The following is a 14,222-nucleotide window of genomic DNA, read 5'->3' as shown; positions in this document are numbered from 1 at the left end:
GCCGCAGGGGGCGGATTACAGAACGTTGCACTCTCAAAAAATGACAGGGACACCTTCAGACTGTTATATTCACCAGACATCCCCACCGAAAGCTGCAGAGGTGGCTAGGTTTAAGGATAACAGACCCTTTAGATATGAACAGTAATCACAGTGTAAGGATTGTGTTTTATTTTGAATTCACACACATCTACCAAAACCCTTTTGCTTGGTCAAAACAGATTTGTAACATTGTCTGTCCTTTTAAAATTCAGAAATTGCAAACCATTGGGCCCTTATGGGCGGATGGGACCTGCACCTTCCGTCTCTCTTAACAGATGGATGCGAGCTGCGTGTTACATCTCCCATAACAGACGGATGTGACCTGCGCGTTACATCTCTCTTAACAGATGGATGTGACCTGCGCGTTACATCTCCCTTAACAGACGGATGTGACCTGCACATTACATCTCCCTTAACAGACGGATGTGACCTGCGCGTTACTTCTCCCTTCACAGATGGATGTGACTCCAGTGTTGTATTTGATCATATGACCTTTTTTCAAGACACATGACCATTGAAATGCATTGTGATTCCTTGGCCTTTCTATGGATTTTCTATAATGGGTTAAATGATCTCTAACCTTTTTCTGAAGATGTGCAGTGTGGGAGTATTTGTGCTTTAAGGCCCATCATGAGCCCAGACCCACAGTGCAGAGTTTTATGTTGTTTTATGAAATGTTGATTTCACTGCAAAAAACCCCCCCAGTATTAATAAGTGTTTTAGTGAGACTTCAAATCAAGAAGTAACAGAAATAAGATTTTAACGGCTAAATATGTCTTCAGACTGACATATTTGTAGTTTTTCTGTCTGTAGTAGTAGTCTGTATGTTGAAAATTCTAGAGACCATGGCCAACGTGGAAAGCGTTTTTCAGATAAAGTGTTTTTTTCCCTGATAAATGTTTCATTTAATTTCAGGGCATCAGGTGGAGTCCACCGCCAGGAAGTAATTTAATTCTTGACATCACACCCTCACACGCATCACCCTCTGGTTGACTGCATCCTTACTCACGCCTTTTCCCAGAACAGACTTACTGTAGCTTGTGATCTGCAGGAGAAATGTGGCATGTGATGGAGATTTAGGCTAGGTTGGGATCTCTGATCTCTGAGTCCATTAACAGGACACTCCAGCTTCCTCATTCCCCCCCCCCCCCCCCCCACACACACACACACACACACACACACACACACATACACACACACACACACAGCCGTATTGAGGTTACCATAGGGACCATAGTCTGATATAGTCTTATATAGTCTTTTTGCTAAATAAGAAAAATATGTTCAAAGAGGTGACACAGTTAGATTTGCCAATGGGGTAAGAAAATGTCACTTGTCAAGCAAAGAGTAATGTAAAACAAGCTAAAATGTTCTACCTAAATTTATGTCTCATTACAAGACTAAAATACTTGTGAAGGCGAACATTTTTTGGAGTGTTTCTCTGCACCCAATGGCTGTGGAGATGTTGACAGACTCTTCTACGGACGGAGAGGGGGTGGATGGATCACGAGCGAGAAAACCCTTACCCAGCAGCCAAAGCGTGGGAGAGGTAGTTCCACCTTCTGTTGCTCGTTTGCCATAAACTTCATGCTCTCCCACGCTGGCACTTGTGACTGCTCCAAGCACTGGCGCAATGAGTCAAGCACTTCACGCTGTGGCTAACAAAATAGCAGCACTGAATATGTCAGAATTATCGAGATACTGTGTTTGGCAGAGTCCTGTAGAGCGTGGACTCCAGCATGGGGGATTAGAGCTCCGTTCTGCCAAGAATTTGGATGAAGATGATGGGGTATTTTTCTCTTAGAGGTGAGGTATTGAGGACAGAGAGGATACATCCCTAATCTTGTTATTCCTGACAGGCTTGTTCTCGGGCCCTGTCGTCATGTGTAAATAGATAGTGCTAAGCCAACGGGCCTTGAGTTACCTTGGCGTCAACTCGACGAAGGATCAGTAACAGTTTCAGAAATCTTTCTCGGATTTTTGGGTGAGACCGTGAAGCACAGTGTGTGCTTTCAGAAACAAAGGCGAAGGTGTAGCCTAGACAGGGCTCGGATAACACAGCCACCGCTGGCGGTGAGGTCAGAGGTCAGGAGCTGCCAATCAGAGGCCGGCCATGAGTCACACTTCAGACTGAGTGGAATCCTGAGGAAAATATTATCTTCCCATAGGCCCCACTCAGCCACCAAAACACTAACGTTGTGTCCAACTCCCCTCCCCCGTCTCCACACACTCTTTCCATCAGTTTAATCTGTATGCAAACTAAGCCTGTTGCTTTATAAAAAAAATTGTTTTTTTACTCAATGATGCTTTTGTCTTAGGAGGCATACATTCGAGCGATTTAATTTTCCACTGTATTTATAATCCAACCAGAGCCCTCGGCCCTGGGAGAGATGTGAGACTCGGTGGCGGAGAGGCTTGGTTTCCCATGAGGCCATGCGGCGATTAGAACATCCAGGGAATTAGAAGGAACAGGGTGTACCGAACGCCCTCCTCAGACCTGCTGACTGCTCTCCCGCTGAAGATTCCTGAGTCACACTGTATCTGTATATATCTCCGATTAACGATAAACATTTCTAATTGGTGCAATATAGAAGAGGATTTGTCGACACAATGTCCATGAGGGAGATTTCTGATTGGTCAATTGTCTTTGCGGGATGAATCCTGATTGGTTTGCTTTCTGCGAGGGATAATTCGGCCCAACACAAAAACTGGAGCCATATTTTACTTATGTGCAGGCATGCAATATAAGATGTACTAAAGCCATTTAGGGCGAGCACTCCACAGGATGTTGTTACATGAGTATCTAACCTACATTTTGAACTAATAACATTTTAGATAAAAACCCCCTTTCAGCAAGCAACAGCAAGGGGAGGGCATTGTGGGAAATGTAGAAACGTCTGGAGACTTTTAGAAAAACAAGCAGGCTGACTCCCACATGACTCAGTTCCCCGGGCTTGTCCGGATGAAGGAGCGTACTTACGAATCCACTTCGACTTGGAGACTCGGGAGTTCAAACTCAATGCATCTTACATGCACACATTACATAAGCCTGTTTTAATTAGCATAATACGCCCTGGAGACCTGCATACCAGACTGGAGAGAAGAACTGTGTCTGCCTTAATATGAGTGCGCGTGTCTGCATGTCTGCGGGTTGGGGGTGGCGTGTGAGAGTAAGTCCATGTTTCTGAGCGGACGTTTGTGTTCATGTCTCCTCTCTCTCGGAGTGGCAGTTGCTTCACGTTTTCCTTTTGAGCAACTTTTTTACTGGCAACTTTTTTTTCTGGCAACATTTTTACTCTCTTTCCTGTTTCAGAGTGCCATTATTTCCATCTTTCACAAGGAGACAGTGTCACTGTCCATATCATTAAAGCTTGTAAAAAGCACCTTTTCCTTTCATCTTTGACAAATCTAATCTTGATACTGATGTATTGGGGCCTAAGGGACATGAAAGGAACCAGAATGGGTACAGAACACAGCCTGAGCAAATTACATTTTCCTGCCAGAAAGGAATCAAATGTTAAAATTTCCATCTGGCCATTAATTATGCTGTGGAGAATGCAAAACATCTCTGTGGAACATGTAATGTTGGAGACAGGGATCCTGGGTGCTCTCTCTCTCTCTCTCTCTCTCTCTCTCTCTCTCAGTGGCAGGGTTACATGAGGGGGCAGAGCATGGCAGCGTTTAGGTGGAGGGTGCTGTACAAACAGCAGGTGACCTGCAGTGGAGGATGATACATGGAGACTTGGGCACCTTTTTATCCAGGGTGGATTAAAGTGTGGGGAGGGGGTATACTTTTTGTAGTTCACCTGAAACTGTTGTGCATGTGCTTGCTTGTAGCCAGTTAGCGTCTGCCTTTGCTATACTTAATGTGCTCTGTGGGGGTATTGGTTTTCGGTGGGACAATACATACTGGGACCACAATTTGTTTGTGGGCTTGTTGACCTAGTTTTAGTGTTTAGGGGTGTGGTCTCTGCCCGCCTTAGAGCTGAGTACGAATATTATAGCTTTTTAAATGATCTTGATGTGTTTCACAGAGAGTCTGGTATGTAGGTGGGGATGTTTGCAGGCTCAGGGAGGGGGAATACATGTATAATGGGAGTAGTCTGGTGGGTTATGGATGAGCTGCTACTTGCACGCCGGGGATATTACCATGCTACATGTGGGGTGGTTTTAAAGGGTGGTTTGTTGTGTGATGTTGCGGGGGGCTGTGGGTGTGTGGTGGCTATGAGGGTGAGGGCTGGGAAGGGAGGGGATTTTTACTCATAGCTGTGGTGTATAGATTTTTTAATAAGTGATATATTTATTAAAGGATGTCAAAAGTCAAAGTCTCTCATGTTGGAGTGCATGGAGGTGGGGAGACTTCCAGCCAGCTGTCACAGGGCTGTCCACACTCTGCTACCTAAAAAATGGTACTTGTTTTTGTTGAAGAACTTGCGTCCAGTGGCTCTTCTTTATACAGACTATAAGATTTTGTCCAAGCCCCTCGCCAATCGATTGGCCACTTGGCACAGCTGGTGCACATGGACCAATTGCTCCAGGTCACTCTATAATGGACAATTTGGTTTTGATAAGAAACATGATGGAATTGACAATGTGTGATCAGGTGGATTTGGGGCTGATCTCCTCAGATCAGGAGAAGGCCTTAGATCAGATGGATCATCATGGTGTCTGTATGGCATGTTAAAGGCTTTTGGGTTTGGGGACATAGTGAGGTTATGTATAAGGGTGCATCATGTCTGATAAAAGTGGGAGGTGGGTTGAGTCAACCAGTATGGGGTATACACAGTAGTGGTAGAACCCTTTTCGGCAACCCGGTGTGACACGGGCTGAGGGGAGCATGGTTGTCAGCATACAGCGATGATATACTGTAACTGTGTAGGTGAGAGGCATGGAGGACAGGGTGTGTGAGGGCACAAGGGTGAACTGGGGGAAAAGCAAGGCTTTGGTATGTGGGTCACGGAGGGAGGGGTCCCTGCCTATTGGGAGTGTGTCTGGGAACGGATGCTTCCATAGCCAGGAACTGAGAGGGGGTCATGGATAAGAGGTAGCTGCTGTGATGGGTGTCAAACAAGGGGAGAGTGCTGGTTATTAATAACCTGGTAGAGTCAACCCTGTGGCATTGACTGTTGGTACTGAACAGAGATCCAGCTGCTCCTGGCAGAGATCCAGCAGAAGTTGGTGGATTTGTTTTTGGTCAGGCCACCACTGGCTGCAGGCACCAATCCTGAACCTTCAGGTGCAGGGAGGAGGGGAGGGTCTGATAGACCGGGAGAGCAGGAAGGCTATCAGCTATAGCTATCAGAGGCTCTTCCGTCAGCGGGAGACATGCTGGAGGGAGCAGGCATGCGCACTGCTGAAAAGAGCAGGCAGCATGGGGCTGGATCTGCAGCTGTACCTGATGAGAGCGGATGGCCTGAACACCACGGGGTGGTCAAACCCAACAGTGTGAAACATTTGTTCTTAATTTTCTCTAAGTATATACACTGATTGGGAACAGACCAAGTCTTTAGACTGTGTGTCAGTCAGTTTTGCGCCAAAGCTTAATAATGTATATCAGACCTGAGGGGTGTATCACAAAGCAGGATTACTGAGTTAGCTGGATAAGTTCACAGAGGAACAGTTGTTTTTACTTCAGTCCATGTTCCGGTTTTGGAAGGGTTCCGGGTTTTACTCTGTGAATGTATCTAGCTAACTCAATAATCCTGCTTTGTGATATACCCCCCTGGGTTGAAATAGCATTTGTTTTGGATTCAAATACTGTTCTGTTGCCTGGTGCATTTGAGCCTGCAAGGAGAAGTAGATGGGTGGGGTCTACACTTTTGGGATCGGTTCGTTTGTACCAATACACCAGGCAAGCTTAGACAAATGCATACAAGTATTTGAAGCCAAAACAAATACGATTTCAACCCAGGTCTGCTAGATTTAATAACATCCCTGCGACCCAATGCTTTCCAAGACTGTGAGAAGTACCCGCTCTTTTGCACACAAGCATTCACAGGCATCCTCCTGCCAACTCTGTGGGCTTCTCCATATCTCTGCCTACGTACAGATAACCTCAGGGTTTCCTCTCTGAGTGGGGAAGGATTTAAAACCACAATAAAATGGTGTGAATCATGCCACCGAAGGCTCTGTGTGTGTGTCTGTGTGTGTACAGTATGTGTGTGTGCATGCATGTATGTGTCTGTGTGTGTGCGCCTGTGTATGTGCACTGCATCTAATACTTCACAACTTCAAGCATGACACCTGCCCTCCTTCAGCTCCTAGCATGACACCTCCACCCCCCAAGCTCTCAGAATGTCACCCCCTCCACCCCAGGTTTCCCAACAGCACCTCTGTCTGTGTGAATATGACTCAGAAGGAGCAGAAACGTGGATCTGGGTCAGAAACCTGAGAGGGTGTTTGCATTCAGCATGCATATTTAACTGGAATGTGAACCCTTCAGCAGGTGTGTTTACACTGGGATGTGAACCCAGCCTCAGGCATGTTCACACTGGGATCTGACCTGAACAGCAGGTGTGTTTACCCTGGGATGTGAACCCAACAGCATATTTACACTGGGATGTGAACCCATCAGCATGTTTACACTGGGATGTGAACTCATCAGCAGGTGTGTTTACACTGGCATACAAACCCGACAGTGTACATGTTTTTACTGGGATGTGAACCCAACAGCAGGTGTCTTTACACTGGGATATGAACCCAACAGTAGGACAGTTTACACTGGGATCTGAACCCAATAGCATGTTTACACTGGGATGTGAACCCATCAGCAGCAGGCATCTTTACACTGGGATGTGTACCCATCAGCAGGTGTCATTACACTGGGATGTGAACCCATGTCAGACATGCTGTCGCAGTTCAGGCGGTCTGTGTACAGCCGTCCCGCACAAATACATGCTTCTAGTGGCTGGCCAGTACAGCATACAAAGGGCTGAAAAAACTGCGGTCCGACTGTCCACCATACTGGGTGAAGCAGCAGTTAATCATCAGCCCTTAGTAAGCCCTACATGAGAACCGCAGTGCTAATCCAAGCATATTTTTTAAGCCGCATGCTTATCTAATGTTCAAATCGTCTTACACAGCTCTTACATACATGCATGTCCGCCCATTGAAAGCAGATTAAGTGACAGGATGAATGAAATGAGGTTTTCACTATGATGGAAATTTACTGTGGGTGGGAGGGGATACTGCAGCACACTGACCAAGGGACCGGTTTAAAAGTCCCCTCTGTCACTGTGCTCAACTCTGCCCTTACACTGCCCTTTCTCTAAAATTTAACACACAGGACATGTATGTGCAGGCATATGTATAAACACACATATACAAACATGCACACACATACCCACACATGTACGCACACAGGACAAGTACACGCACACATACAGTACACATGTGCATACACACATAGAAATCAGTAATTTGGTATCAGTGAAACCAGTTTAAAGTCACAGCACAGAAATGATCCATCCCAAACTCAGTTTATCCCCCAACCGCACAGGATAGCGTAACCTGCAGAGGAAAACCTCTCTGACACATTTAAAGGGTCTCACTGGGTCAAGCAGGCAGTTACATATGAAAGACTACAGAAACTATTTTTAACCCTGCCGTGGAACATGGGTGAGGGGGGGGCGGGGGGGGGGGGGGGGGGGGGCTGTTCTGTCTTCCACTAAACCACTGCTATTCTCAGCCTCAGTCAGCTGGTGAGGGAAAATCACTCAAAGAAACAGAGGTCTCACCACTGGACAGATACCTGCTGCACATATAATTTTGAAACACATGTTTCAAATTATCTTTTGCGGTGAAACAGCTCACCCATGAGCAGATAATACATTCTATATTGCATATTTTGTATTGATTTGAGAACAAATTCCCGTGCTGGTTTGTGATTTATTTACCAGGCTGCACACAATACCAGGTATACACATTCATGTAAGCAGGTGATGCATTTTCACTCTTTCAAAACAAAGGTTTTCAAGGCAAAAATCAACCCAAGCTAATATCTCAGTATATCAGTATTTACAGTTCACAGACCATCTGTTAATGGCTGAGGTTCAGTTTTACCAGGTTGCGTTTTTAGGTTGCGGTAGGTTGCCAGGTTTCTGATTCTGTTCCCCCCCAGTACCCCGTGCCACTGAACTCCAGCAGAGTGCATGGCTCTGTCATTCCTCATGTAAACCAAACGCCGAATAAACTTCACTCATCTGCATTTAATCTTTGCTGTGATCTCGTGGGCATTCCCAGCAGATTATTACAAATGTGATTCAAATCTCAAATCTTCTCATTAAAACAATAACTTCGGACAGAAAATGAAAGATGTAATTCCTTCAAATATAACTTGGTTAATCTGTGACAAATAATATGTGTCGGTTCATTTGATAACCTGTATTATAGTAGCTTTGATATTGCCTAGATGATTGGCGTTTGAGTGATTACGCAAGGCCCTAGCTCTAACCCAGATCTGATGTCGGGGGAGGCAGCTGGGGTCTGCTTTACATAACGCTCTGCGGAGAGCAGCAGCATCAGCTAATCGCAGGGTGAGTCACTGGCGACAGAACCGGGGACAGCAGGAGAACGAGTGAAAGAGAAAAGAATGGAGTGGAGGAGGTGAGAACAGACCTGACCTGTTGTTCTGTGGAGCCTGAGAGGCTCACAGAGGCTCCGGCTTAGCAGCTGTTCTGTAATGCTGAGTGATTTCTGATGCAATGTTTAAGCACAACGCCTTAAGAACGGGAGCGGTGGCATAATCGAGCGCACGGACGTCAATGAGGTCGGACAGAATCAGTAACTGGGGCGTGGGGGGGGTGGAGGGGGGTACATGTCTATAGGGTCTGACTGACTGAATGACAGTATGCACAATTGGTAGCTGAGAATACACGACGGAAAGCGAGACAGAGAGAGCTGTTGAAACAGACACACACGGGAATTTGGGAATTGTCTGAAAATCAGAGAGAGAGAGGGGGAGGACTTTTAATTGGGATAATGGAAGAACCAAACAATAGGTTTACAGTATATTCAGGGTAGTTCTGTCATATGGGAAAGCTAAAACCATAACACAAGGGATAGCGTGTTTTTGCAGTCCAGCTCAGACAATGCAAAGCATAACATCTTGGATAATGTGTTTTTACAGTTCTACATGACAGAGTTTATGTTTTTCATGGCAAGACACTTGCTTTCTTTTTTCCAAGACTGTTGTTGTTTGAAAGAATATGGTTAATGCAAGAACTGGAATTTCACCTCTGAACCAATTCAGCTGTAGGCCTACAGGGCACAGTCATGTGACCACAGACTGCGACTACGAACACAGGCAGAGATTAGCGTATGGATGTAGCCGTAGAGAGCTTGTTCTGATATACTAAAAATGCATTTTCTCTTTCTATACTTCCTTTTACTTTTCACTTTTGAACAAAAAACACAAGCCACACCATGCAATCACTGTGACAGAATGTGTGAAAGAAGGTTGACCATATATTGGATTTCATTAAAAAGTGGGCATTATGAACATGAAGCTAGGCTATTTGTTTACAGAAGCGCTAGTGAATGAGCAAAGCCTAATTGGCCATTTTTAGGAATATTTTGGGTTTCCAAAAAGATTAAATGAAGACATCAGGTCAGCATATGCGACAGGAAATGCATCACTGGAGGGAGGGGATAGGACACCATGAGGTACCAGTAGAGCAGAAAGGGGCACCTGGGCTGAACCTGAATCAGCACACTTGCCTACTACTGAGCATACAAGTCATACACGTATACACAAGTTGTATACGACTTGCATACTCAATAGTCAGCGAGTGCACCGATTCGGACATGAGACTGGCCAGCTGTGTAACGCAAACTGTGAACTTGGTTTTCAGGCCCTGGGCCTGGCTATATGGGGAATGGAAAAGGTGAGAATCCAAAGTTTGAAACGGAAAAGCTCCTCAGTGGTGTGGGTTTCAAGAGCATACTCCATGTCTAACATAATCAGACTGTCCTGACAAACGTCCTTCTTGGTGAAACGTGGTCCGCTTTGGGTCCTGCGTTCACAGCTTAGCCTGGAGGAGCATGCGACTGGGTTTTGTAAGAGATGATTAAAGAATGGGACAGGCCTTTCACAGGTCTGTACAATGTCACAGGAGAGCCATTAGTCACTGAGTTTTGCTCTTACCGTCGAGAGACTAAAGACCGAGGGCGCATGATTAGGGGAGGCTTTGATGGTGGCGTTGAAAGAAGCTTTTGTGGTCTGTGTCCTCATGATCGGAACTGACCGTGAGGGGGGAAAGGCTCGAGGGGAGGGCTGCTTTTCATGTCCAAAGGGCTCTGTTTGAAAGGGTTTGTTTCAGACAGCAGGTGTGAAAAGTGCTAAAAGGCTCTCTTTCTTCTCTCTCTTCCTGCCTGCGAGGGTTGTTTGGGTTTGTTTTTAGTTGTAGGTTGATTATTATTTGGTTATAGGTTGATTATCATCGGGGCGACATTGGTTCAGGAGGTAAGAGGGTAGTCTGAGGGTTACAAGTTCAATCCCACCCTCGGTGTGCGGAAGTTCCCCTGAGCAAGACACCTAACCCCCAATTGCTCCCGACAAGTTGGTTGGTGACTTGCAGCCAATCACCATTGGTGTATGAGTGTGTGTGTGTGAATTGGTGAATGAGAAGCATCAATTGTATCACACTTTTGTATCATTATTTTCCAACCCCAACTGCCTCTCTGTCTCTCCCACTCTCTCCCACCCGTACGCCCCTCAGTCCTCCACACGATGAGTGAAGCTCGCCCTGTGGCGTGTGGGCAGGAGAGCAGCTGACGCTTCCTCTCGATCTGCCGTCCTGTCCCTGCCAGTGATAGTGGCGCTCGGTGCTCTTCCTGTTTTTCCATGATTCAACGTGCTGCTCTAAACAATGCAGGCAGTATACAGCCCGTCCACGAGCGAGGAGAAACCGCTTCACCCCCGCGCTTTAGGTTACATCAGCCCTCAGGGCCTCGGTTTCGTGACTGGAACCCTGAATCAGGCGATTATGCGTTATGATGTCAGTCTGGCCCCTCAAGGCTAGGCTCAAGGGTTGAAATGCTTCACATTTTACAACTGCTGTTGTTTAATAGATGAGCAGATGCTTTTAAAAAAGCTTGCCTTTTAAACAAACGTAAAACGTCCTATCCCGGACGAACCCCCGGTTATAGTACGTTACGGTCACGCTCTCTGGTCAAACTCAATAAAACAAAGAGAGCCCAAATAGCGAACATATAGGCAACCCAGCAAGTCATATATAGCAATATCGATCAACAGAAACCATATTTATGAAATGACACGCACAAAGGCTTGTGGGAGCATCCGCTCAGAGAAAGTTCCGGCATATGGAGAGGAAGAAGAACAGAACAGAGCAGGAGCGCATAACACTCCTTCACAGAATTGGATATACATACGCATACTGTGTTCAGGTTAGGTATTGTTTACTTGGAGAGGCTATACAACACGCTCTGCATTCTATGAGCCACATACAAGTCTCCTTCTCCCTGGCTGTCTTTTCTGTCCCCTTATCCATCCCTGCATCTACTACTTACTCTATCTATCTTCATCCCTCCTCCTCTCTTTCTCTCCCTCCCTCCCCTGTTCCTGGCCCAAGTGTACGCTCCATACTGCGTCCCTGTTTGGATGACACACCGTCCCACTGTCCTTCGGTCATTAAGTCATTGGTCAGACATAACAGACCGGCCCTGTCATTGGTCAGCTCAGTGTGAGAATTCTCTCCTGTTTGTTTCCCACAGTGTACTTTAAAATTCCGATGAACAATGTCTGGTCAGTGTACATGGAGTCACATGCAACACATGGCAGCTGAATACACGCAGCATGTACAGAATGCATACAGTGTAGACACACAGTATGTGTAGTGTCTGTACAGGGATCTCTACACATGATATCCCTCATGACACTATTCTCTCTCTCTCTCTCTCTCTCCCTCTATTCAAATTCAATTCAAATGTGCAATTAAACGTGTTGCGAAAGCATTGAGATACAGAAACAACAAAGGACAAACCCCTCGCAACTCAACTCAACTGAACCATAACAACTCCCTCTCTCTGCCACATATGCACATATACACACACGCACACACACACACACACACACACACACACACACACACACACACACACACACACGCACACACACATGCACACATGCACACACACACACACACACAAAAACCCAGGTCAAAAGACATTTTGTTAATAATGTAACAATGTACGAAGCCTGTCAGTATTAACATAGAGGATATCATGGAGCAATATTTAGCCCACACCTTCTCTTAAATGATGGCAGGCAGAGACATACTATGCTGCCACCAAATTGTGGTGTCCTCTTCCTCAAGAAGAAATTTGAATTTAATTGGTGCTGATAGGTATTCAAATTTGTTCAAGTTGTAAAGTCAGTTCATTGATGTAGATGTTGTAGAGCGTTGGACTCAGACTGCAGCCCTGTCTCCCTCCACACCCCTGAGTGAAGAATCTGATTCTTTTATTTGTGACACTGCACTTATCCTTTGTGTACATCAATTTGATTATGTTATATACTTTACCCCCTACACAACTTTAAGGGATAGCCCATCAGTCCAAATTGAATACAAATGCTTTTTTCAATCAACAAAACATGCAAATACACTTCCTTTATTTGTTTGGTGGATGTGCTTGTTTATGACTGTGTGTAGGGTGTATACACAGTCAGAGGTGTGATGATTTGGTAAAAGGCCAATCTTTTGTATGTGTTTGTGTGTGCGTGTCTGTGTGTGTTTGTGTGTGTGTGTGTATGTATGTAGCTGTCCCCATACTGTGTGCACTATGCATGATGGTTCATCATAATCCAATGACTGGGTAAACCTGATAAAGACGGGTTATGGGTGGAGGACAAGGGGAGGGGTGTAGCTATCACTCCAGACCTTACGGCAGGAAACAGCAGGTCGCAGAGCCAGCCAGCCGAGAGTCCGCATTTAGCAGATCCTCCGTCTTAGCAGCTAATCACGCGAAAGATGGCGCACCCTGCTATATACAGCATGTTCCTGTGAAAGTCCTGGCCAATCCGTGGCCTGCTTCTCACTCCAAGGCAAATGTTTCCAAGGTCTCACATTACTGTGTAATTCAATAGTCTCACCCATTACTGTGTAATGTAGTGGTCTCACCTATTACTGTGTAATCCAGTGGTCTCTACCCTGGTCCTGGAGAGCAACTGGTTCTACAGGTCTACAGGTTATCACTGTTATTCTGCAGTTAATTCATCAATTAGAGCAGTTGATTGCACAGTTTCTGAAAAACCCAGAAAACAAAAAACCAGCATACCCAATAATTCTCTAGAACCAGGGTTGGAGACTGGTGTAATTGTAGGGTACTGTCTACTAACCATGCTACTTGCCCATGTTGCCCGTGTGTGTGTGTGTACCTGAAGTGATCTGTGTGTGTGTGTGTGTGTGTGTGTGTATCTGAAGTGATATGTGCGTGTGTGTGTGTGTATCTGAAGTGATGTGTGTGTGTATGTGTGTGTGTGTATCTGAAGTGATGTATGTGTGTGTGTGTGTGTGTGTGTGTGTGTGTATCTGAAGTGATGTATGTGTGGGTGTGTATCTGAAGTGATGTATGTGTGTGTGTGTATCTGAAGTGATGCCTCTCAGGACAGTAAGACCTCTGTATAATTCTGTCCTGCCCTCTGCATCTTTATTCATCGCAATCTGCTCCATGTCCAGCCAGCCTGCTGCTCATATCAACACCGTTAGCAGTGGCAAGGTCTTAGTAGTGACACGTCCTACCCTCTCTCTCTCTTTCTCTCTCTCTCTGTTCTCTCTCTCTGTCTTTCTCTCTCACACTCACCCTCTCTATTATCTCTTTCTCTGTCCTCTCGCGTTCTCTCTCACTCACTCTCTCTCCAATTCAAATGTGCTTTATCTGCATGCCACATAAACTGGTGTTGCAAAAGCTTTGAGACATATAAATGATAAAGAACTAACAACCCCTGCGTCTAAGAAAGGAGAAAAAGAAGAGAAGTAACATATGCAAGTTTGCATGCATGTGTGCGCACACACACAAACACACAAAACAGATATGGTCCTCCTAGCTGCAGTTTGATTGACTGAAGGGTGAAGGCCCAGGTCATTAATGTACCCCGGTAAGAGCTCATAAGAGCATGCTCCCCTATACAACGTGCGACTTTCGAGGGAACTGGCCTAATTTAT

Source organism: Conger conger, chromosome 9 (genome assembly GCF_963514075.1).
Source record: "Conger conger chromosome 9, fConCon1.1, whole genome shotgun sequence".
NCBI classification, from domain to species: domain Eukaryota; kingdom Metazoa; phylum Chordata; class Actinopteri; order Anguilliformes; family Congridae; genus Conger; species Conger conger.
This window is presented reverse-complemented; position numbering follows the sequence as displayed.